Source organism: Hyperolius riggenbachi, chromosome 2 (assembly GCF_040937935.1).
Source record: "Hyperolius riggenbachi isolate aHypRig1 chromosome 2, aHypRig1.pri, whole genome shotgun sequence".
Classification (NCBI taxonomy): Eukaryota; Metazoa; Chordata; class Amphibia; order Anura; family Hyperoliidae; genus Hyperolius; species Hyperolius riggenbachi.
This window is the reverse complement of record NC_090647.1, coordinates 505,795,644-505,821,731: the sequence shown is the minus strand read 5'-3', so window position 1 is coordinate 505,821,731 and position 26,088 is coordinate 505,795,644.

Below are 26,088 nucleotides of genomic sequence, written 5' to 3'. Positions count from 1 at the left end.
AAAAGTTTTGTCAGTTTGTTGCTGAAGTGTTTCCTGGAGGTGAACCCCTTGTGATAGCATTAGATGGATGTAAGATTGATGTTTATTTGTCTCGGTAACAGCTGTTGTAGCTTCGGCAGATGCTCTTAGTTTATACATTCCCTAACACCGTCTCGAAAAATCATGCAAGTGCAACCTCTAGAAGATGAATGAGAAGAAAATTCTGAGCTGGAAAGACTGATGCAATTGATTTTATTATCATAATTTCCTCCAAGTGATGGGAAGCTTCATCGGAAAATGAATATTTTCAGTAAGGTTGCTATTCACTTAAAAAAAGTGAATATCAATGACTTAAAACAAGGACATCTTTTATTAAACATCATTCTGTATTTTTTTCTTCATGGCTCTGCTCCAAGGAGTAGATGGGAAAATGAAAGACAATTGTAATAAGGACTCTCCTGACTATTGTGGTTCTCTAACCGTGAGAGGCAAGAATCACTCCTGTCATTCAGGGGCTGTCGGTGAGTCTCACGCTACTGTCAGTTCATCAGACTGGCTACACAGGTCATGGGGCTCGTAGTGATTATTGTTGATTGCGTAATTATACATCTGTGCACCTGTACCGTGGGTCACTGCAGCTTACTTAATAAGCAATTTTTACTCGCTGTGTGTGTGTGTGGGGGGGGGGGGGGGGAGGGGGGATCCAATAATAGCCTACGGTTGCAGACCTTGTCAGAGACAGAGGAAAAATCAGACATCACAGTAGCAAGTGTATGAACACTTCCCATTATCCTCTACCATTCAGTGTGTGGTAGAGAAATTGGCAGTTTAACTTTGTTAACCTATGAGAAACAATGGTAGTTTTTAGGAACAAGGGCCCATCTGCAATTCACTTTTTTTCTCCCGAGTTATCTCCTAGGAGATCAATTTTCATCTCCTATTTAAAATAATTTTTCAGCAGCTGGCAACTGAAAAAGTACTATCAAAATTATTATGAGTATTCCCTTGCTTGCTGATGGTTTAAAAGGCATTTCACCGACAATTCTAAAAATATCACTTGTGAGAAAACTATGGAGAAAAAGTTAATTGCAAATGGGCCCTTGTCATAAAATGCATTTTAAAATGCATTTTAAACCACAAGCAAACAAAAAAATACTCAGAATAATTTTGATGGTACTTTTTCACCAACTTTTTCACCAACTTTTAGGTACTTCTTCATTAGTAAAATGCTTAAAAGTTATTTTAAAGAGAATATAAAAATGATCCACTAGGATAAACCTCAGAAGAAAAAAAAATGAATTGCATAAGAGCCATGCTGTTTTTTTTATATTTATGGGGATAACAATGGTATGGGTAGTTCCAACGGGTTTTTGGTTTTCCACCATTAACCTCCTTGGCGGTCTGATTCTTTCCAGATTTTAGGGTCTAAAAGCGGTGCAATTTTTTTTCACTCTTTCAGACCCTAAAACCTGAAAAAAATCATTCTGGCAGGGAGATCTGCAGCAAAATAAAAAAAAAAAATTACCTTCCTGGGCTCCTGGGCTGCAGTTTCCTCTTTGCCCACAAGATGGCGCTAATATACATATAAACGAACTTCTCTATATTTCTCTAATATAGAGAAGTTCGTTTTCAATGTTAGCCCCGCCCCCGATGACGTCACGCTGCCACCACCGCTCTGCTGCCACCACCACGGCTGCGCTGCTCAAACTGGCTGCCGGGTCCCCGGAAGAATAGCGGGGACATGGGGGATCCCGGCGGCCAGGGAAAGACCCCACACTGCCGGGGAGAGAGGCTGGAGTCCCGCTGCGCAGCGAGATCGCCAGCGGGACTCCACAACTGCAGGTACAGCTCTGCAATGCCTACCCCGACCTGAGCTCGGGATCACCGATAGCAGCTGCTTTTTTCTACCCCGAGCTCAGGTCGGGAAAACTGGCAAGGAGGTTAACAAAAATGGGAAAAAAAGGAACACTCCATGCCAGTTTCAGATTTTTCGAATGGCAGTGCTTAAAATAGACTAATATGGTGTTTTGGGGGTTTATTTGAGTCCATCTTTTTGGCCCTCTATGCATAATGATGTGCTGAGGATGGCCCCTGTACAAGGTATTCTGGAGAATCCTATAATATCATTTTTCTAGTCTTGAGACTAATACTGGGGTCCACACTTTCCAAGTACACTGCATCTCAGGCCACAGCTGCATTGCCTCATAGGTCCTTATTCAATTCATTTTTTTCCTCCTTAGTTTTCTCCTAGTAGATCATTTTTCATCTGCTGTTTAAAATAACTTTTTAGCACTCTACAACTAAGAAAGGACCAAAAAGTAAGTGGATAAAAGACTTTCCATAATTAAATAATTAAAGCTATTTTCAGATAGTGGATGGGGTGCATGGCTATGATTGCTGCTGGTCAAACTCCTGCATCAGGAAGAACATATGAATAAATACACATTTTTCAAAATTAGATATGCAGAGAGGGTGGTGAGGCTGTACAAAATACTGCCCGGCACTGAATGGGAGTGGTTTCAAATGTGAAACAGGTTCACTTTCATACCTCCATAAAGCAATGATACAAACCTGACCTTTTCCTATGCTACTGAAAATGTTCTTTTTGCCATCTGTATCACAGAAAGGAACTGCTCCATGTACAGCAGCCTCGACTACCTGGCATTGGCGGGGATTGCCTGATGCCACATACATGTGCTTTCAAGGCACAGACCTCCTCCTTAAATACTTACCAAGCCTCCAACGATGTGTAGCAGCCTTCCTGAAGCAGCTAGTGGGCTTCTAGTGCTTTCTGGCTTTCCTGTGCACACAAGCCAGCATGTCACCTGACCCCCCTCAGGTCATGTGACATGCCGACATGCATGCACAGTTGTCAGAAGCTGCTAGGAGCCCGCTAGATGCTGCAGGAAGGCTGCTACACATCGCTAGAGGTTCAGTAAGTATTTAAAAAGCCTCAAAACCCATTGAAACAAAGTCCACATTATCACTCAGGCATGCCAGTTAGTTGAGACTTCCCGTTGTTTGAGTTTCAGATAACGGGGGCCTTGCAGTATTTTCTTTCTCACTGGTATTTATAACTTAAATAGGAAGCAAGAGAAAATCTGGCCAGTAGTGACACCAATAGCAATAAAATTCTGACAGATGCTCTAACTTTTCCGAATCCTTAGTTTATCCTTAACCGAAAAACATTTTGGTTATGGTCCGTTGTTTATAAAATCCATGCTTAAAGATGTGGACTTTACACTCTGTTATGTTGCAATTAAGCAGCTTAAAACATTTTGTTCTACACAGTGCCCTCATTTGCATTTATGACACAATTGCTTGGCTGGAACTTAATTGTTTAAAATGTTTTTCTTTTTTTTTTATTTGTGCAATGTTAGCCTCCAAGATCTCTACGGGTTTAATGGATACACTTTTAATTGTTTTCGCCTCTACAAAACAAGGACTTCAAAATTACACTGTAGCTTAATGTAAAATTACACTCTAGCAATCCATGTCGATTAGGAGCACCTATTGAGAGACGCGCATTAACTGGGCTGTCTGTATTAACACATAAATCTCCACTTTAGTTATCCTTTAACATCACCCAGTTTACTAAATAATAAACAACATTATTATTATTATTATTATTTATTTATTTATTGACTCTGTGTTCTTTGCATTATTATTTTCTCTTTTTTTTTAGATTCCTTTATTTATAGAAAAAGTTTAACATACATCTCATAATACAAAACATTCACATAAAAATGTATACACGGGGTCAGAGTCCTCAATGCTTTCCACATGGGAATATAGAAACCATCTATATCCCAATTTTGAGGCCCTTTATCCCCTATGATTTGCATTATTCTTTTCTTGCCTTTCACAAGCTTCTGTTACAATTGCACTCTTAAAGGAAAATTCCACTTTTGTTGTAAATTTCCCAAAACAAAGATTGGAGCACCACAAGACTTTTTGTAATGTAATGTTATTACCAGTTTACTTTTCAATTCAAATTGCAGCTAAGTGAGAATCCCCAAAGTGGCATTAACACTTTAGCAGCCATTATTTAGAGGTTTGCAAGTGTTCAGGCCAATTTATGTTAGCACTTTTTTTAATCTCTTCTTTGTTAGATTTCCTACCTTCTAATTAGTACTGCTGTAATGTGTATTTATGGACACTTGTCACTAGGGGGCAGTGTGAGACAATAACAGAGGACTTCAGCTTACAGATTCTATGTTGGAGAGAGAGAGCAAAGCAAACCAGGAATTTTTCAGCACAAGGAGTACTGCTGGCTGAAAACAAAAGCAGCTCATTATGTTAAGTGAGATAACTCGATTGTGGTTGTTAACAGGTTAAGCACTGTTTCCATGCATTCATGACAACAGTATGCTATAAAAAATACAATCTTCCCATAAACCTCTAACCTGTTGCAGAAGTTATAAACTGCAAGGGGCAAGGACTTTGGTTATTCATCTTCTTTTCAGCTCTTGCACTGTTTACCTGACTGGCTGCAAAATTTGACACTAATGCCTGCCATTGTCTCTTAAAGAAGAACTCCAGTGAAAATAATGTAGTAAAAAAAAGTGCTTCATTTTTACCATAATTATGTATAAATGATTTAGTCAGTGTTTGCTCATTGTAAAATCTTTCCTCTCCCTAATTTACATTCTGACATTTATTACATGGTGACATTTTTACTGTGGGCAGGTTATGTAGCTGCTCCTAGCTGTTTTGGCTGTTAGAGACAGCTGTAAACAGCTAATTCCTGTCTGTGAACCTTGTTACATTGTGGCAGTTTGCCCAGAGTACCGCGGTACTCAGAGCTTCTTGTGGGAGGGGTTTCAGCACAAAATCAGTCATACAGCGCCCCCTGATGGTCTGTTTGTGAAAAGCATTATATTTCTCATGTAAAAGGGGGTATCAGCTACTGATTGGGATAAAGTTCAATTCTAGGTTGGAGTTTCTCTTTAAGGCACGTAAAAAAGTAAAGCAAAATAATATTTACCATTAATCTTCAGAATGTATGGTGCTGGACTAAATGATTGTGGTTTCATCAACTAAAGTGGGATTTTACTTTAGATAATCATCCCAGAGAAGATTTATGTGGGTTTAGTCCTTTTCCTTGTTTGTTTACATTTACTTGCCTTCTTGAGTACCAATGATCTACATTAAATGCCAGATTTAAAGCCTTGTACTCCCATATGAGGACTGTCATCTGGCAGGGATCTATTTCTTTGGTGACAATTTATGGCCTGGTGCTGTACAGAAGTGTCACTAGCCAGCAGGTTAGTAATGCATCTGTTGCTATGGAGGGGGTGGAGGAGCAACAAGCAGTGCATGATGGAACAGCTTCCAACTGGCGGGCTGAGTGTTGAGAACAATGCGATCGGGGCTGCTCAGGCATGATCAAACACACGATGTTTTTGTTACTTGTCGGACTGTTAAGCAGACCATATACTAGTCAATATGTACTGTCAATTTAAAACAGATGCTGTGATCAAATTCAGTATTGCAAATGTTGCCCGATTAATCAATCCTTCATCTGAAATTGACTGATTTGGTCCATCGGCCAGGACGTAAAATTTTGGGTCACGAGCACATCGCCAGTGGCATTCGATTTGGTGTTAACCAACGCAGGACAGCAGCAGTACTTGTCCCGCTGGTGCATGTCCTCCCGGGTCCTGTGGTTAAACTTCATGCGGTGGGTCTCCTCTTCTCTGTGTCCTCTACTCTTCCATGTCATGTGACACAAGCCAAAGTTCAAACACTAGAGGTCCGGCCTCAGGCATGCCAAAGCTCCAGTGCTTGAGCTTGTATAACAAGACATAGAAGAGAAGGAGACACACCAGCCAGACAGGTAAGGGCTCTGCTGCTGGCCAGGCGAACCACAGATGGGGGGAGGTCTGAGCGGCAGGGCAGGTGGCGGCACCAGAGATTTTGAATCCATTTCATGCTAAAATTGATTTAAAATCTGTGTGCTGTGTGTGGACAGCCAATAGATCCCTCTTTGAGCAGATTCGATAAGAGAAGGATCTATCTGATAGTCAGTCTGGTGCCCATCTATAAGTGTATGGCCACCTATATTTGAAAAGGTTGGTGCATAATGTCTTAAAGGGATCCTAAACTGGGCAGGATATGGATTTTTCCTTTTTAAAGGACAACTGAAGTAAGAGGTATACGGAGGCTGCCATATTTATTTCCTTTTAAGCAATACCAGTTGCCTGGTAGCCCTACTGATCCTCTGCTTCGAATGCGTTTAGTCATAGACCCTGAACAAGCATGCAGCAAATCTGTTATTTTTGACATTATTGGGTTGGATCTGACAAGATTAGCAACATGCTTGTTTAGTGTGATTCAGCCCTTCCTGTAGCCAAATGGATCAGCAAGACTGCCAGGCAACTGGTATTGTTTGAAAGGAAATAAATATGGCAGCCTCCATATCCCTCTCACTTCAGTTGTCCTTTACAATAATACCATTTGCCAGACTCTCCTGCTGATCCTGTGTCTCTAATAATTTTAGCCACAGCCCCGGAACAAGCATGCAGATCAGGTACTCTGACTGAAGTCTGATTGGATTAGCTGATTGCTTGTTTCAGGTGTGTGATTCAGCCACTACTGCAGCCAAAGAGATCAGCAGGACTGACAAGCAACTGATAATGGCCTCAATTCACTAAGCGTATCTCCTGTCTTTATTAATGTTTCTATAGTTGATACCATGGTGATAAGGCATGTAGTATTCAGGAAACACTTACCTCAGGCAAACCTAAAGTTAACTGTTAACTCTCCAATCCTTAAAATAACTCCAGAGTTAAAGAAAGGCTGTTAATTAACTGTGTGTGAAAATAACTACAGAGGCGGTAAATTAACTACAGAGGAGGTAACTTAAGGAATGAAGAGATAAGATAACTCTCTCACTGTGTGGAGGTAAGTTTTCTCTTGCCTTATTATCTCCAGCATGATCTTAGTGAATTGAGGCCATTGTTTTAAAGGAAACATCCATATCCCTCTCAGTTAAGGATTCCTTTAACTAATAAAGCAGTTCAGAAATTCTCACTTGTGCCCTGTTGTTTGCTTGATTTTCATGATAGATACGTTTTACTAGAAGTTGCATACCAGTCTTCACTTCTATCCGTGATCGCCTTTTATCTAGAATAAGCTGCATTTTAGACATATTGGTCTTACAGCTTATCCAGTACATAACTCCTAGATTTGGGAAACAGCGATCAGGTGATTGTGTGGCATCTGCTGGTGAAGGGGACATTCAGGAATTAACCGTGAGACCTACTTTCCCTTACCTTTTCATTCTGTGAGTGAACAGCAATAACGTCTAAAAGAACAAAATATCTAACAGAAGATCACTCGTGTAGATATAAGGGCGGAGACGAAGACAAGTTTCTTGAACCTGGCTGTTTCCTTTTTTTTTTTTGTTTCAATAGTTTTTATTGACGTTTTTGAAAACAAGAGTTAACAAACGATTTCTTATAGTAATATAAGCAGTTACATGAAGCGTATGTATATTAACACATAGCAGGTCAGAACTTAGTCCTGCTAATAAACTGATCAACTGAAGGTAAAATTAAACATGAGAATGTCAATAACAGAGAATACAGAGCTAGTATCACTAGAGTAGACCACTTAAAGAGACACTGAAGCGAAAAAAAAAAATTATGATATTATGATTTGTATGTGTAGCACAGCTAAGAAATAAAACATTAAGATCAGATACATCAGTCTAATTGTTTCCAGTACAGGAAGAGTTGAGAAACTCCAGTTGTTATCTCTATGCAAACAAGCCATTAAGCTCTCCGACTAAGTTAGTCGTGGAGAGGGCTGTTATCTGACTTTTATTATCTCAACTGTAAGTGAACTGTTTACTTTTTCTCTGCTAGAGGAGAGGTCATTACTTCACAGACTGCTCTGAAAGACTCATTTTGAATGCTGAGTGTTGTGTAATCTGCACATATTATAGAATAATGCAATGTTAGAAAAAACACGATATACCTGAAAATAAAAGTATGAGAATATTTTCTTTGCTGCTAATCTTCTAGAAATTATTCATAGTACACAACCAATTCATTATATCATATATTTTTTTTTCGCTTCAGTGTCTCTTTAAAGTATATGATGAGTTTATTCAACCCGTTTCCTTTTTTTTTTTATAAAAGGGGGGCATTATCTTATCAGATCATAATTTCCTTGTTATTGTTTAGTAATTATATAGCACCGACATCTTCCGTAGCACTGTACAGAGTATATTGTCTTCTCATTTAACTATCCCTCGGAGGGACTCACAATGTAATCCCTACCAAAGTTATATGTCTATGTATGTATTGTAGTCCAGGGCTTATTTAGGAGGAAGCCAATTAACTTATTTGTATATTTTGGGATGTGCGAGAAAACTGGAGTGCCTGGAGGAAACACACACAGAAAAAGGGAGAACATACAAACTCCTTGCAAATAGTGCCCAGGCTGGGATTGGAACTGGAAACCCAGCACTGCAAGGCAGAACCAGTGTTTACCACTACCGCACCATGCTGACCTTGTTCTCCAGTTCTGTATATTCTAATTTGCTATGTTTTGTATAATGGACTCACACCAGTACATTTCTGATGTGCCCATTTGGGGTACAGCCCTTGCGACTGTAATACATTAATCAGGAATCAGGATATCCAATTTTTTGATAATTATCACGGCTTCAGCATCAGAACCCCTTCTTTTATCTACATATTGCTGCATGTTGGTATGTAACCCTACCCACCCAGTGATGTCCTAGGCTATGATGTCACACAGCCTTCTGCCCTAGAGAACTCTGGGAGACCAAGTGTTATTTCTGCTCAGTTAGGATCGCAAAAGAAATGAACATTCTGCATTGATGCATCTTAAAGGGGAACTGAAGTAAGAGGTATACGGAGGCTGCCATATTTATTTCATTTTAATCAATACCAGTTGCCTGGCAGCCCTGCTGGCCTATTTCTCTGCAGTAATATCTGAATAACACCAGAAACAAGCATGCAGCTAGTCTTGTCAGATTAGACTTTAAAGTCTGAAACACCTGATCTGCTGCATGCTTGTTCAGGGGCTACGGCTAATAGTATTAGAGGCAGAGGATCAGCAGGACTGCCAGGCAACTTGTATTGCTTAAAAGGAAATATGGCAGCCTCTGTATACCTCTTACTTCAGTTCCACTTTAACACATGTAAAAAATTTAAGAATGCTAAATCAGGGTAAGGAAAGATTTTTACAGTGAAAAATAATGACTAAATAATTTAATATATAACAAAGTTCCTCTTTAAAGTGGATCCGAGATAAACTTTAACTCATTGCATAATTGTGTTCCTTTCATATAGTTTATAGGGCATTCCTCAAGCCAAATACTTTTTTTGTTTTGTTGTAATACTCTAATTCCCTATAAACTAAACAAGCCTCGCCCACAGCTTTTTCAGAGAGCCTTGGCACTGTAGCAAGGGCTTATGGGAGATAAGTCTGGCGCAGGAGGAAAAGGAGGTTACTAGCCAGATATTTCAGAGGCAGAGGGGAGGAGGGTGGAGGGAGGAGGAGAGCAGAGTGAATTTGTTACAGGCAGAGAGCTGGAGATGCTATCAGCTTTGCCTGCATGTAATGTTTACAAACAACATTGCTGCTCTCATTGTATCACAGGAAGAAATAATCATATTCTGTTGAAGCTGTTTGCAGCTAGATTTGCTGTGTAAACTATCTAAACATTAGATAAGATATATAGACAAGTTACTTGTTATAGGTAGTTTTTCATCTCGGATCCGCTTTAAGCTGTTGTTAAAGAGGAACTCCAGTGAAAATAATGTAATAAAGTGCTTAATTTTTACAATAATGATGTATAAATCGGTGTTTGCTCATTGTAAAATCTTTCCTCTCCCTGATTTACATTCAGAGATTTATCAAATGGGGACATTTTTACTGCTGGCAGGGGATGTCACTGGAAGAAGATGCTGCTTGCTTTTTTTTGGCATAAAGGGGGCATCAGCTACTGATTGGGATAAAGTTCAATTCTTGATTACAGTTTCTATTTAACTGATACATTTAAACTAGACATTGCATTATAGAAAAATGTTTGTACTGTGCTGTACATATCACAGGATGCATACTCTGAAATTAAGTTTTGAAATATGCGCACATGAGGCGTATTTCTAGTCACTTGAAAATTGTTTTGAATTAAGTCCACAATATTAACTCATGTTAAAAATCATACGATTAAAGAATGTATTTATTTTTATTGAATTACTAGCTGGTCGCCCGGCGTTGCCCGGGTATGTAATTGGCTAGTGTTAGCTCTGTCCACTTTTTCTAATCCTAACACACAATTACCTAGTTTGTGAGCTTTGCGGTCTTTGGCATCAATAATTGGCTGTGGCTCCACTACTTTGAAAATCAATAGGTGAATTTTGATTAGCTTTTGTAGGCTCCACCTACTTTTCTGAATATTAATCCCAGTCACCCACTGTGCAAAGTTTAAGAACCCTGCCATTGACAGACAGTGTAAGAATGGCTGCAGTTTACATTCTGGCAGTTAAATTGTTATTTTTCTCCACCCACTGATGTCCTGATGTTTCCCGGGTATGTATTTGGCTGCTGTTGGCTGTGGCCACTTTTTCTAACCCTAACACACAATTGTCAATAGTCAATGACCAAGTTTGTGAGATTTGTGGTCTTTGGCATGAATAATTTTCATTGAAATGAAACACATCTGATTCGCTGTTTGTAGCCACACCCCTTTTCTAAATATTTAACCTCAGTCACCCAATGATCAACTGTACCAGGTTTGAGGCTTGTGCCATTAACAGTGCAAAAATGGCAGCAAATAAATATTTGCCTTGAAAATCAATAGGTGAATTGTGATTGGTTTTTGTAGGCTCCACCCACTTTTCTGAATATTAATCCCAGTCACCCAGTGACATACTGTGCAAAGTTTTAGAACCCCACAATTAATAGTGTAAGAATGGCTGCAGTTTACATTTTCCCAGTGAAATTTGTGTTTGTCTCAGCCCACTGATGACTCGGCATTGCCCAGGTATGTATTTGGCTGGTGCTAGCTCCGCCCACTTTTTCTAACCCAAACACAAAATTACTTAATGACCAAGTTTGTGAGCTTTGAGGTCTTTGGCATCAATAATTTGCATTGAAATAAAATAAATCTGATTGGCTGTGGCTCCACCCCTTTTCTGAATTTGAACCCCAATCACCCAATGGCCAACTGTACCAGGTACAGGTGATTAACAGTGCAAGAATGGCATCAATTAAATATTCCCCTTAAAGATTAATAGGTGGATTTTGATTGGCTTTTATAGGCTCCACGCATTTTTCTGAATATTAATCTCAGTCACCCAGTGACCAACTGTGCAAAGTTTGAGAACCCTATCATTAATAGTGTAAGAATTGCTGCAGTTTACATTTTCTCAGTGAAATTTGTATTTGTCTCCGCCTACTGATGACCCAGCATTGCCCGATTATGTATTTGGCTGGTGTTGGCTGCGCCCACTTTTCCTAACCCTAACACACAATTACTCAATTACTCAATGACCAAGTTTGTGAGCTTTGCGGTCTTTGGCATCAATAACCTGCATTAAAATGAAACAAATCAGATCGGCTGTTTGGGGCTCCACCCCCATATATAAATTTAAACCCCAGTCACGCAATGATCAACTGTACCAGGTTTGAGGCTTGTGCCATTAACAGTGCAAGAATGGCAGCAATGAAATATTCCCCTGAAAAATCAATAGGTAATTTTTGATTGTTTTTGTAGGCTCCACCCACTTTTCTGAATATTAACCCCAGTCACCCAGTAACCAACTGTGCAAAGTTTGAGAACATTACCATTAACAGTGTAAGAATGGCTGCTGTTTACATTTTCCCAGTAAAATTTGTATTTGTCTCCGCCCACTTATGACCCGGCGTTGCCCGCTTATGTATTTGGCTGGTGTTGGCTGTGCCCACTTTCCTAACCCTAACACACAATTATTCAATTACTCAATTACCAAGTTTGTGAGCTTTGCGGTGTTTGGCAACACTGATTTGCATTGGAATGAAACAAATCTGATTGGCTATTTGTGGTTCCACCCCCTTTCTGAAATTGAACCCCAGTCACCCAATGATCAACTATACCAGGTTTGCGGCTTGTGCCATTAACAGTGCAAGAATGGCAGAAATGTAAATATTCCCCTTGAAAATCATTAGGTGAATTTTGATTGGCTTTTATAGGCTCCAACCACTTTTCTGAATAATAACCCTAGTCACCCAACGACCAACTGTGCAAAGTTTGAGAACCCTACCATTAACAGTGTAAGAAAAACAAAAGTTTGCTTTCTTAAAACAGAAAGAATTTGCGATAATTTAGGTTGGAGTGAGCTTGAGATGTCTCCCAGTGCATCACTGCTGAAAATATGCTAATTAACCATTGTTACCCTTAGAAGCTAAACACACCTCCAGAACCGCTGGAATGCAATGATGTGTCAGCTTGTTAAATTGTACAGAGCCATAATAATCCAACACGCATACAGACTGTTTTGGATTGTTTGATCCTTATCAGTGCATGGCATAGATTAATTTGGCTCTATGCAGTAGGGCTTGTAACACCGAGAGGGACATGCTACCCAGAAAGCTCATGGTGACCCAGAACTCATTGGAGTGTGTAAGGGACTACAATGGTCCTAAAAGCCCCCTTACTAAGATGTTAAGAAAAACAAACGTTTACTTTCTTAAAACAGAAAGAATTTGTGATAATTCAGGTTGGAGTGAGCTTGAGATGTCTCCCAGTGCATCACTGCTGAATATATGCAAATTAACCATTCTACCCTTAGAAGCTAAACACACCTCCAGTGTAACAGTGTATGGCTGCAGTTTACATTTTTCAGTTAAATTTGTATTTGTCTCCTATTGGTTATGGGAATAAAAAGTATCCTATACTTTATTCCAGGTAATGTACTATGTGTGTGCCAAATTTCATTCAAATGCGTTCAGCCGTTTTTGCGTGATCGAGTAACAAACATCCAAACATCCAAACATCCGAACTTTCCCATGTATTATATTAGTAGGATTAATCATGTTGGCTTTCATTCAGTAAATTATGTGAAAAGTACAGTAACCCATAGCTACTGTAAACATTTTCGCTTAATGAAATCTCACCATTGGCCTCAATTCACTAAGCAGTGTAGACTAGTCTACAGATGGTTTTTTGATCTACTGATGGTTTGGTGTAATGTTTTAGACCTGTTTTTAGACCTGGTCTAAATTAAGTAATTACACAATTACTTACACAATTCACAAAGGCAAACAAGGAGTAACCACGCCCACTTTTTCTGACAGAGATTAGACCAGCTGATTTCTTGACGGTAAAGTAATTCTGTGAGGTATTTTAGACGTGAGGATGGAACCTTTTGAATTAATTATGCAGGAGTTTAATTGTATGCAGAGGAGAGCTCATCAACGGAGAAGGATGTCAGTCATAGCTACTCATTTGGGAATTCCATCTTTTGATAATTTCCCCTGCTTTACCGACCTAATTACCAAATGGTTTAGACCAGGTCTAAAAACAGGTCTAAAACATTTGGAAATAGTGAATTCCCCTTAGTAGTAGACTAGTAGACTAAAACATCAGTAGACTAATCTAAACTGCTTAGTGAATTGAGGCCATTGTGGGAAAAAATGTGATTGTTTGCTACAGCCCATCCCACTTTGCATATTTTTCTATTCTTTTTTATGTATGTGATTCTGATGTTTGTTCTCTATCTGCTGTGCACTGATGTGCTAAAAACGTATCATATTATAGAAACCAATGCAGAAGAGTGTATTACTTTATTATCATCAGAAAGAAAAAAAAATCAATATTTTATATTATGGAATGAAAATTGAGACTTTGGCTTTACTACTCTTTGGAACTTTTTTTATAATGCAGATTATGGATGGCTATAAGACCTTATTGCACCCTTTTCGACTCCATTACCACTAAGTGCATTTCCGAGTCAATACAATTATTTTATCTCACCTCGGAATCAGAGTTCATTCCGTCCCTTTAGAATCATCTCTGAGAGCTGCAGAAGGCATTGGCGTGATTTGCTATGCAAAGTACTGATCTGCTTGCCATCTCCTTGTATAGGAGCTTCATTGAGTCCAACCTTATTAATGCTATTATATGAAGCAAGTGCACTGCACTTTTGAGTATTTTTGTCCGGTGCAGACTATTTAAAATATTCTTTTGTAAGTATTCTGTCTCTGTGATTTAATTCTGATTGCCCTTTTCACAATCTTTGATCTTTAAGTTCAGCATGATAAAAGCCAGCATTAAAGATTGAATTTGTCATACGGTGAGTTGACATTGCTTAAAGGAATACTTAAGTCAAAAAAAAAATGACATTTACTCACCTGGGGCATCCCTCAGCACCCCGAAGCTGGATGGTGCCCTCGCAGCCCCGCTCCGATCGTCCTGTCCCCGCCGGCGGCTACTTCCGGTTCGGCGACAGCCGCCGACAGGCTGGGAACGCGGCTGATTTTCCGCGTTCCCAGCCGCTGCTATCACTCTCTATGCTGCTATTGCGTCTATATAGACGCTATAGCAGCATAGAGAGTGATAGCAGCGGCTGGGAACGCGGAAAATCAGCCGCGTTCCCAGCCTGTCGGCGGCTGTCGCCGAACCGGAAGTAGCCGCCGGCGGGGACAGGACGATCGGAGCGGGGCTGCGAGGGCACCATCCAGCTTCGGGGTGCTGAGGGATGCCCCAGGTGAGTAAATGTCATTTTTTTTTTTGACTTAAGTATTCCTTTAACATTTGCTCTATCAGTGATTTGGTGACAAACTAAGCTCGTTTTTTTTAATTTTTTTTCTCTACAAAGCATTGTACAGTCATTGTCTGGTAACTTGTGACAACAGAACTAGATGCAAGAGACAGGTTGGGTACATTTACACTGAAAAACTCTTCTTTTGGGAGCAGGTCCATTGGACAAGCTGAAGCTAAAATGAACTTGGGAGATAATGAATTGTATGTATAGTACAGATAACAAATAGAAAATTAGTAGCAAAGAAAAAGTCTTGTTGTTTTCCAGTACAGTAAGAGTTAAACAATTAAGTGGTTATCTATGCAAAAGAGCTTCTCTGAGCTATTTATTTTTTACCTAGTTTAAACAGCCAAGAAACAGTGAGAGACTGCAGGAAAGTTCAAAGTGTCATTGGCTCTGTTTTTTTTTACAGCTTAAAATACAGAGTGTGGTATATTAACTGCAAATATGACAGAATGATCCAATGTTATAAATAAAGCTATAGTATATTACTAAAAATACAAATATGAGAATCTTTTCTTTGCTACTAATGTTCTATTTATTATCTGTACAACACATACAGATCATCATCTTATAAGTTTATTTACACTTCAGTGTCATTTTAACAGTACTGATGCCTGATTTTAAGTCAAGAAGTTTTTTTTCTTTAAAAAACCAAAAACATAATCAGTAAATACTAACTCTAGAATGTGTTGAATAAAGGCAGCCTACTAGTTACGTGTATTAATCTTTGGACTGTTTGGACCATTTGTCACATTCTTCAAAAATTACTGAAAACAGTGTTTTGCTATTGAAAGCACAGTGCAAACTGGAAGTAAGATAAATAGACTTGATATCATTCATGCATGTTTTAAAGTTGAGCTAAAGTCTGGCATAACATACGGTAATAAAAACTCTCTTCCAACTCCTTATTGTTCATATAAGTATCCTGCCTGCCTTCATTCCAAAGTAAGTTCAAAACTGTGCAGCAGGCATTGGAGGAAGCCATGGAGAAAGCTATGGCAGAAAACTCCCTGTGTCAAGGGCCAAACAGGGTGGTATAGTTTAGGTGGAAAAGCTCCATGCTGGTTGGCTCAGCCTTTCCACCAAGCTATCTCAAAATATAAACAAATAGATACAAAGTTAAACATTTTGGTGCAAGAAGAGTACTGCCCTGAGCTGAGAGATATGTCTTATCATGGGGTTTACACTCATATGCCCAAATTTTAGGCATGAAAACACCTCCCACTTATAAAATATTTCCATCAAGAAAAAAAGAGCAGCAGGCTGATATAATAGATGTTAATTTCTCACAAGTGAGTTTACATCTGAACATTTTTATCCACCACATTTGCTTAGGTGAATCACGTAAATATACTATACATTCACTTTTGCTAACATTAAGGATCCTTTTACACTGCGTCCATTGATTTCAGTTATAACTGAAAGGGCAACTGATATGAAAGGTAAAGTCCATGTTTACCTATGGCCTCCTTTATGCTGTACACTAAAAAACTGAAGCTTTTTCAGAAAGCACTGCTATGGAACAAATGATCACTTAAAATGGGCCCCCTGTAAAAATTGCACTGGGAAAAGCCACTAGTATAATATCAGTAAAAATTACCTATATTCGTCTAGTAGTTAATTCAGACAGTAAAGTATCAGTAATCTTTACCAATATTTTACTATGACATAGCCCTCTCTATAAATGCCTAGCATTAAGCCCCCCTTGCACTTCCTAACACTAACCACCTTCCTGTTGCCAGGTAGAGTTGGGCCGAACCTCCGATTTTAGGTTCGCGAACCGGGTTCGCGAACTTTCGCGGAAGGTTCGGTTCGCGTTAAAGTTCGCGAACCGCAATAGACTTCAATGGGGATGCGAACTTTGAAAAAAAAAAATAATTATGCTGGCCACAAAAGTGATGGAAAAGATGTTTCAAGGGGTCTAACACCTGGAGGGGGGCATGGCGGAGTGGGATAGATGCCAAAAGTCCCCGGGAAAAATCTGGATTTGACGCAAAGCAGCGTTTTAAGGGCAGAAATCACATTGAATGCTAAATGACAGGCCTAAAGTGCTTTAAAACATCTTGCATGTGTATACATCAATCAGGTAGTGTAATTAAGGTACTGCTTCACACTGACACACCAAACTGTTCACTGAACAGAACAGGTATGCAGTGGCGGGTTCACTGAACAGGTATGCAGTGGCAGGATCAATGAACAGGTATGCAGTGGCAGGATCACTGAACAGGTATGCAGTGGCAGGATCACTGAACAGGTATGCAGTGGCAGGATCAATGAACAGGTATGCAGTGGCAGGATCAATGAACAGGTATGCAGTGGCAGGATCACTGAACAGGTATGCAGTGGCAGGATCACTGAACAGGTATGCAGTGGCAGGATCACTGAACAGGTATGCAGTGGCAGGATCACTGAACAGGTATGCAGTGGGCTGAGGGCTCACTGAACAGAACAGGTATGCAGCCAGGAAGAAGTTAAGCCTAACTAATCTTTCCCTATGAGAGACTGCAGCAGCTCGCCCTACTCTCACTAATGCAGGCACACGAGTGGCCATAACGGCCGCCGCTGCCTGCCTTATATAAGGGGGGGTGGGGCTCCAGGGGCTAGTGTAGCCTAATTGGCTACACTGGGCCTGCTGACTGTGATGTAGAGGGTCAAAGTTGACCCTCAGGTGCATTATGGGGCGAACCGATTTTATGCAAACTTTTGCCGCAAAACGTTCGCGTGCGACACCCGCACGCGAACCACCTAAGTTCGCGCGAACCACGTTCGCCGGCGAACCGTTCGGCCCAACTCTATTGCCAGGGGCTTACCCTAAAACTTCCCTGGTAGTGCCTAACCTTAACACCCCCAATACGTACACTAAGCACAACCCCCCCTACCGCACTGATACCAAGCCCTGAAGACACCGCCCCTGCAGCCTAACTGAATCTGCCAATATTTTCTGTGTCACAATTCTGCGTCACTATGATAATATCCACAATTAGCAGCTATGATTGGCAATTTGGGTGCCCAGGGGCACCCGTTAAAATAGCGGACACCAGAGCCACCTGCCTATTAACTATTTCACCATTGATGGCTGCATTTTTACCAGGGTGCATCAGGTGTACCTTTTTACCTGCCTTGCTTAAAATGCATGTACAGTGTAAAAGAGACCTAACAGTAGCCAGTGGAGACTCCAGCTTCAGATTGTTGAGGGGTCTCAAAAGGGGCTCAATGGCTGGCAGGCGGGGCTCACGCCGGAAAATGGGCTTGGTCACACAACAGAATGTGGTTGTGGTCATGGGCAGGGCCAAATATACATGACCTTAGCAGTGGTGTAAAAGGTCTGCCAGGGAAGTTTGAGCTCTGCCATAGTGTTTCCCCCAAAAATACATGTAATCTGACAGCATTTCACCAAAAATGTACGTAATTTGGCAGAGGTTCCTTCAAAATACAGATAATATGGCAGTGGTTCCCACAAAATAGACAATCTGGCAACAGCGGTTCCCCCAACATACACATAATCTATGGTAAAAATTATTAGACTGTGAGCAAATTACAAGTAATGAAAAAATCAGCAATCTTGAGGCCTCCAAGTAATGAGAATTGCAGCAAACAGAAAGCCTCAAAGCAATGAGGAATGCAGCAAATGTGAGGCCTCCAAGAAATGACAAATGCAGCAATCATAAGACTTAGAGGTAGTGACAAACGCAGCAATCATGAGGCCTCAAAATAAAGACAAAATGCTGCAACCATGAGGCTTGCAAGTAATGACAAATACAATAACTATGAGGCCTCTAAGTAATGACAAAATAACGTTTAAAAAAGTTAAAAAATTGCACATAAATATATTTCCACACACAGTAGAGGGTAGAAAGAGACAGAGGGTGGGTAGAGAGGTGGAAAGAGACAGAGGGGGAGAGAGGGTGGGCAGAGAGAGAAAGAGGGTGGGTAACGAGAGACAGTTGTTGAGCAGAGAGGTGGAAGGAGAGGGAGGACAGTACAAGACAAAGGATGGGCAGAGAGAGAGAGACAAAGGATGGACAGAAAGACAGAAGTGGTCAAGGCCCTGTTGGTCTCAGCATCGGTGGTTGATGTGGGTGGTCCCAGTGGCAACCAGGTCACAACTCCTGGGATCGCCCCACCAGTAACAATAAGAACAGGAGGGCGAGGAAAGAAGAGCAGGTAAAACTAGCAAAAATAACTGACAGGAATGGCTGGTAAGCTTGACAGGAAGGTAAGGACTGATAAGGAAGACAGGAAGGTAGGAATGGCAGGTCCGATTGCAATGTAGGACTGACAGGACAGACTGGCCTAACTGAAGGGACAGACTAGCGGACTGGACTGAGTGATGGGACAGACTGGCGGGGTGGGCTGAGTGGAAGGACGGACTAGTGAGCTGGGCTGAGTGACAGGATGGTCTTGTGGGCTGGACTGAGTGACAGGACGGGCTAGTAGGCTGGGTTGAGTGACAGGACTGTCTGGCGGGCTAGGCTGAGTGACAGGACAGTTTGGCGCACTGGACTGAATGACAGGATGGACTAGCGGGCTGGGTTGAGTGACAGGACAGACTGGCGGGCTGGTCTGAGTGACAGGACAGTCTGGCGGGTTGGACTGAGTAACAGGACGGATTAGCGGGTTTGGTTGAGTGACAGGAAAGACTGGCAGGCTGGACTGAGTGGCAGGACGGACTAGCGGGCTGGGTTGAGTGACAGGACAGTCTGGTTGGCTGGTCTGAGTGACAGGACGGACTAGTGGGCTGGGTTGAGTGACAGGAAAGACTGGCAGGCTAGGCTAAATGACAGGAAGGGCTAGCGGGCTGGACTGAGTGACAAACAAGGCAGTCTGGCAGACAAGATAGAGGAGCCAGGCGCTGGAACGCAGGAGGTGACTTTGACAGGACTGGCAGAGCCTAAAAGAGAGACGGAAGTTTAGAAGGAGAGACTGACAGACAGAAAGTGGTGAAAGAAAGAGAGCATGAGGCAGACTGTATTACCTTCTGTTCATTGTTCTGGACTGGCTGTCTCTCCTTCTCTCTGCTCTGATGCTCTCTGACACTTTGCTGGGCTGGGTCTGCCGTCTTTGACCTGCAATACATGCTGGCTGTGGCTGTCTCTTCTCTCCCCCCTCGTTAGTATGTCTGTGCTGGGCTGAGTGTCCTGCTCCAGTGCTCACTGTCCTCTGGATGCCCTGACTTCAATTCTCGCGCCGCAGCTGTGACAGACAGGGGAGGAAACAAACTACACTAACAACTTCGGCAGCACAAGGAGGAAGGAAGATGATTTCCCCTGTCTCCAGCAGAAGGGGGAGGGTCCCCGAGGCAACAGACGCCGCTGCTCCATCCAGACCTGGCATGGTGGCACCAGGAAGTAGCTGAGGGAAGGCTGCGGGGGTGCTGTGAGGAATCTGACACCCCTCTCTCTGGCCACACTAATATAGGGATGCCACTGGGACTCGGGGCAGCCGGGGGAAGGGTAAGTTGCTTATTCAATCAGCCTCTTTGTCTTCCTTAAGTTTAAGCTAAACAGGTTGGTGGAACCAGTGACTGAACTTCTGTATTCCATGCAAATACAAATATCAGGACTTTTACCCACCTCATCAGAACTGTAGACTCCACTTGGATCAGCGATGAAAAATGCCTTGTAAAATATAAAAAGATCAAGGGCAGCTGAATGGGACTTTTTTCTTCTGGTTATTATTCATAGAAAGGTTGTTTGCATTGGGGAAAGAAACAGAAGTTGATTCATTTTAATGATGCCACCTTTTTCTTTGAGAACTTCTTCAAATATTATTATCTTATAGGGAAAATTAACGGTGTAGACAGTTGCATCTTTAAACATCCCAACATTTCTAACGTCCATTCGTTTTTAGGTCCACTTTCAAAAGCAGTAGATGCTTTGAGGCAACGTTGATGCTTTCAACAGAAGTCAGTTTAAGCCGAAAAAGAAGAAAGGAAATCACTGTGCAGAGCAGAGAATTAATAAATAGCAACACATTAGCCGGCAGCTCAATAAAAATGAATGCATGTCAATAATGTGACAGCATAATGCCATTAAAAGATGCCAATTCAGCATGTGCAAGCCTTTATCACCTTCTTCCTGTGAACCCAGGCATCACATTTCTGGATGATAATTAGTTGTTTTTGCTCTTTGATAGAGCAGCGCTACCAATTAGGTCTGTAACGGAATCTGTTGGCCAACACCAGTCATATGTAGCTTAATGAATTCCGTTCCCGATGCTCATTATGAGCAGCAGCACTCTTAGCTAGCAGTTTATCACATGCCTTGCCTTTACTACAGTTGCCATGCAGTTGGTGTAAACTTTGAACTATCTGAGATAAACAGATTTCTCATTATTTACAGTACACATATCCGTGCAGCAAATTCACTTTGTCCCAGATGTTCCAGGCCTGGCAGTCATTTTGAGGTTGTTTATAGAAACGGATAGATCGGTAACAAATATTTTCAGTCTGTAGAAGAACCAATCAAACCTCGTCTACACTAGAATTATGGCAGTTTGGGATTGATTAATACAACTTATCTTAGGAATTACCTCCTCTCACCTGTTTCTCAATTTATATAGCAAATATTTTTAGCACTCTCCAAGCATAACAATTTCTCAAAATAAGTTGTTCCAGCTTAACTACCTAATTTAAATATGATTTGTATCACCTTATTTTATCGTAGTACTTTATTGCTTGTTCAGTTCTTAAACGGTTTTGCAGTATAAGGGTAAGGTATAAAACAAAAAAAGGTGGAACAATAAAATAACTTTTAGCTTATTTAAAGCAAACTTGTGACTTTGGGTGGAAAAAGGATGGATAGTTATCTCAGAACAATGAAGCTTCAGAACACTGTCAGAGGCCTCTAAGATCCTCCTGCAACCCACTACTGGCCGCTAGGACACTCTTCTGCATGTGTGCACCTGTCCATGAACGAGCACAACTTCACTGTGCAGGGACACTGATGACCCCACCTGTGTAGGCCATATGACGCTTGGGCAGTGTGGCTACACCCGTACACAGATGGGAGTGTGACACGTGACAAGCCCTTGTTGAATATGTTCAGAAGGTCCAAGAGGTCCAGTGAGCTTGAGAGGGATGGGGTAAGCAAATGGATTATCTAGCGACTTTCCTCTGCTGAGGTAAGTATCTACATTGTAATCCAAAATGTGTTCAGGTACACTAGAACTATTTAATTTTACCCAATATTTTTGACTATGGTCCACTATGAGGATATGCTTATTGGACATTAGTCAGTATTATATTACTATAAGCTTATATGGCACTCCAAATAGTTTATTTCTTGCTATCCATTTAGATTTAATACAATAGAGCTTAGAACATTGTGATCAGGTGAGTAGGTAAACTAAATGTTGTAATTTTGAGGCTTAATGGAAAGCACTCTTGCCTTGCAATACTGTTTATGTTCACCCCGGTTTGTGTGGGTTTCCCTCCAGGCACTTTGATTTCCTCTCGCATTTCAAAAACATACTGTTAAAGTGCATGTCTGGTAAAAATAAAACAAATATATACCATAGGTAAACTAATGAAGTGAAGTTATAATGCCCCAACACATCATGTTAGCAATAAGATTCACTGGAGTCCCATTTGAGCAAGGTTAACTTAAGTACTCTTGCAGAAAGAGGTCTCAACCTTTTCTCTATCTCAGTTGAGTCCTTTTTCTACAAGGTTCTGGAAATGGATTATTGAAGCGTCAAGTTAAAATTCCAACATTTTGGAACACTAAAGAATCTTTTTTATCAAGGACAATAACAATGAACCGGGACCCAACTGATACTGGAGGGAGACACTCATCAACAGACGATGTGCATGCTGCTATTGCGTCTCGCATGAGATGCAAGAGCTGCATACACATCGCCTGTTAGCGAGTGATTTCCTGAAGTACCGGTTAGATCCTGGTTTGACAAAGGGAAGCTTTGATGTTCCAAAGCATTTGATTTTCGTCTTGGCTCTTCAATAAACAGTTTGCAGAATTATTATGTGCCGACATCCAATGATTTGTTCTATTAATGCACGGTGGAGTTGTACATCGTAATTAGTCTGGGCACCTGGTTATTCCATTGGCTCAAACCATATGGTGCACACAGTAAAAGATTTGCCTCATCTTTCTCTGCAAGTAGGTGGAGCTTCACATGGAATCTGGCTAAAACAGGCTACAGTGAGTCTTATTGCTAACACGATGTGCTGGGGCACCATAACTTTACTTTATTAGCATACTGTATATCTAGGCTTTTATTTTCACCAGTGCTGTGCTTTTGGTCAATTAGATTCCACAAAAATTGGCCTTAGACTTATGTTAGGAGTATGGGTGGCATTAGATTGTGAACTCCTTTGAAGGGGTAGTTAGTGATGGGGCTATGGAACCTGTAAAACATCACAAAAGGTATCGGTGCTACATAATGAAGGAAATTTCCTTTAAAGAAAACATGAGGTGAAAATAAACTGATGAGATAAACAATTGTCAATATTCAATACAGAAAGCAGATAGTGATTGGCACTCAATGCGACTGTAAACCAATGCATGCTGGATTCAGAGCCATGGCACTGTGCTGACCACCATAGAAGTCAATTCAGCTGTGAAAAGAGTTTGCAGAAAGTAGGGCATCAGTGTAATGCTCTAGTAAATTTTAATCCAGCTGGTACATCAAACAATTAGACAGCACACAGGAGTATAAAGCGGCCTGACAGCCATTTCATGGGTTCCCCTGCTTCGTCAGAAGCCAAAAAGTAAGGCCTCTGATGAAGCGGGGGAACCCGTGAAACAGCTGTCAGGCCGGTTTATACTCCTGTGTGCTATCTAATTGTTTGATGTACCTGCTGGATTAACATTGAATTGAGCATTACACTGGTGCCCTACTTTCTGCAAACTCCTTACACGGTCAGATAAACAATTGAATCTGTCCTACTGCTCCTAAAAATTTATTTTTTAGATATGCCACAGTTTTATTTAATATTTAAATCAATTTTTTTTAGTCTCATTGTCTCTGCTCAATTACACTTTTATTGAAGTATGCAAGAGCTAATAATCTATAAACTATTGACCCTTTTTTATCTCTTTCCTGCTCTCAGAAGCCATTTTCTGCTAGGAAAGAGTTTTATGGTTGAAACTCCTTATCAGTGAAGGTTACACTATAGTCTGACCAGGTTCCAACCCGGTCCTGACCCGGACAGAAACTGTCACTTGCATACCTAATTGTTATCTCTTTCAGGCTGAGGAATAAAAAAGTTACACAGCATACCGGTAGTTATTTGTATGCTTGGCACTGTACATACAGGGGTCTGTCTCAGCATGCCACATGACAACTTGTGTATCATTTAAACAGATAACCTTAAGGTTGATTACCAACTACCCAGCAGTGGCAGCATGGATAAAAAATGGCAGCATGGGTTAAATAAAAGAGGTCATCTGATGTACTCTTGAGATATTTCAGGTTGTGTTAATATTTTTTCTTTTCTTATTTATTTTCTTCTTTATTCTTTCTGCATTGGCATCATAGCCCTCTCAGACTGGGAGCGGGTTAAGGAGAAGACACTGCAATGTCCTTAAATTACGGTAGATGACTTGACAGGAACTTTCTGTGTGTAGCCAAGTGTAACGTTGCGATGCTCAGTGTCTCCTCTCAAACATCTTTAGTTCTCATAAGCTTCTCAAACTTTCTTGCAAATATATCTGTGCTTTTTTTCTTTCACTACAAACCAGCTTCTATCTCGGATTTACTGACCCTTGAAGCTCCACATACGGCAACTTATCATATATCTGAAGTTCTGAAGTCCTACTTTTGAGCACACTTACGTAGGTTTGAAAGGGCTACACATGTCACTGTTACAGATGACGGTTTAATAAGGCATGATCTTTTGCAAATAATTTGAGTGTGGCTTTCATCCAGGTCACCTGGCTGTCATCCTAGATCTCTGTTAATTACCTGCTCAATGCCTTTTGATTTCTATCTTTTGATAGTGCTGTAAATGCACATTTTACACTTTTCGCTTTGATGAAAAAGCAGATTGGGTATTCACTTAGGACATGTTTCTGGTGCACCTGTGAGGCTCTCGTATTAAATTAGTGGATATTCAAGTTAAGCAATTGCTACAAATTATCATTTTGTGCTTAGCAAGTTTTATTTCTGGGAACTAATTTTAGTTGCCATCTATGTCTCCATGAGGGTTTTCATGAAACACACTGAAATCAAAAATCATGGCCTCATTCTTAATAATTATGTGTGTTTGTGTGGTGTGTGATGTGTGTACGTGTGTGTGTGTGTGTGTGTGTGTGTGTGTGTGTGTGTGTGTGTGTGTGTGTATATACAGTATATATATATACGCTCCTGATTATAAGATACAGCTGCGGTTAGAGGGCAAACACCAGGGAAAAAAATATACTAAACTTGGTGTGCCCATGGTCCAGAAGTGTCTTGTAGATGTTCTCCACAATTATTGTGTTCCTCTTGTACCTCAAGTGTCCTTGTGTGTTCCCTTCTGTCCCCATGTGTCCCCTTCTATCCTCCTATGTCCTTCTTTACTCCCCCTGTGTGCCCTTCTGTCCCTGATGTGGTTTCATTTTCTCCTGATGTGTGTCCTCTTCTTTCCCCGTGTCCTCCTTTGCTGCCTCTGTGTGTCTTCTTCTGTCCCCCTGTATCCTACTACGCTCCCCTATGTCTTCTCCGCTCCCTGTGCATTAGTATAAGTAGTAGCAGTGCTGGCTAACCTAATCCATGGTTCCAGTGGCGATCAGATACCTCTCCTCCCCTTTACTGCTCCCCTGGTGCCAGCTTCTGCTGATCGCATCATCACCAGAAGCCGGCACTAGGGCCACTGTACTTTTAAATATTAAAAGAGTAGGCCTTATGAAGTGAATACTCATGAATGGTCACTCTAGTGACAATGAAGTCAATAACTGGGCAGGCACATCAAAAAAGTTTCCGTCTTTGGAATTTTTAGCACAAAACGGGGCTGCAAACCTTAAACCAAGTTCACACTAGGGATGTTGCTGTATGCTTTTCACAGTACATTGAGCTAAGCGCTTTGCTATACACAGCTTTTTTCATTGATTGTAATATACCATGTTCACATCCATGCACTGCATTACTGTCCGTTAGAGAAAGGTGCTGTTGCACGGAGCAGTGCTTTGGGCGCTGCCGGCGCCACCATAGACTGTACTAGGAATTGCAGCTATAGCGGCGCTCAGTGAGTAATGTCGGCTCCATCAGAAGACGGAGCCTAAGTTGCTTTTAAAACGCAATAAATCTGCCTCCAGCAATAGCTGGAGGGGGAATAGTATTTAACACGGCAGGGACTTGTGCAGAAGCAGTATCAGCCATATTC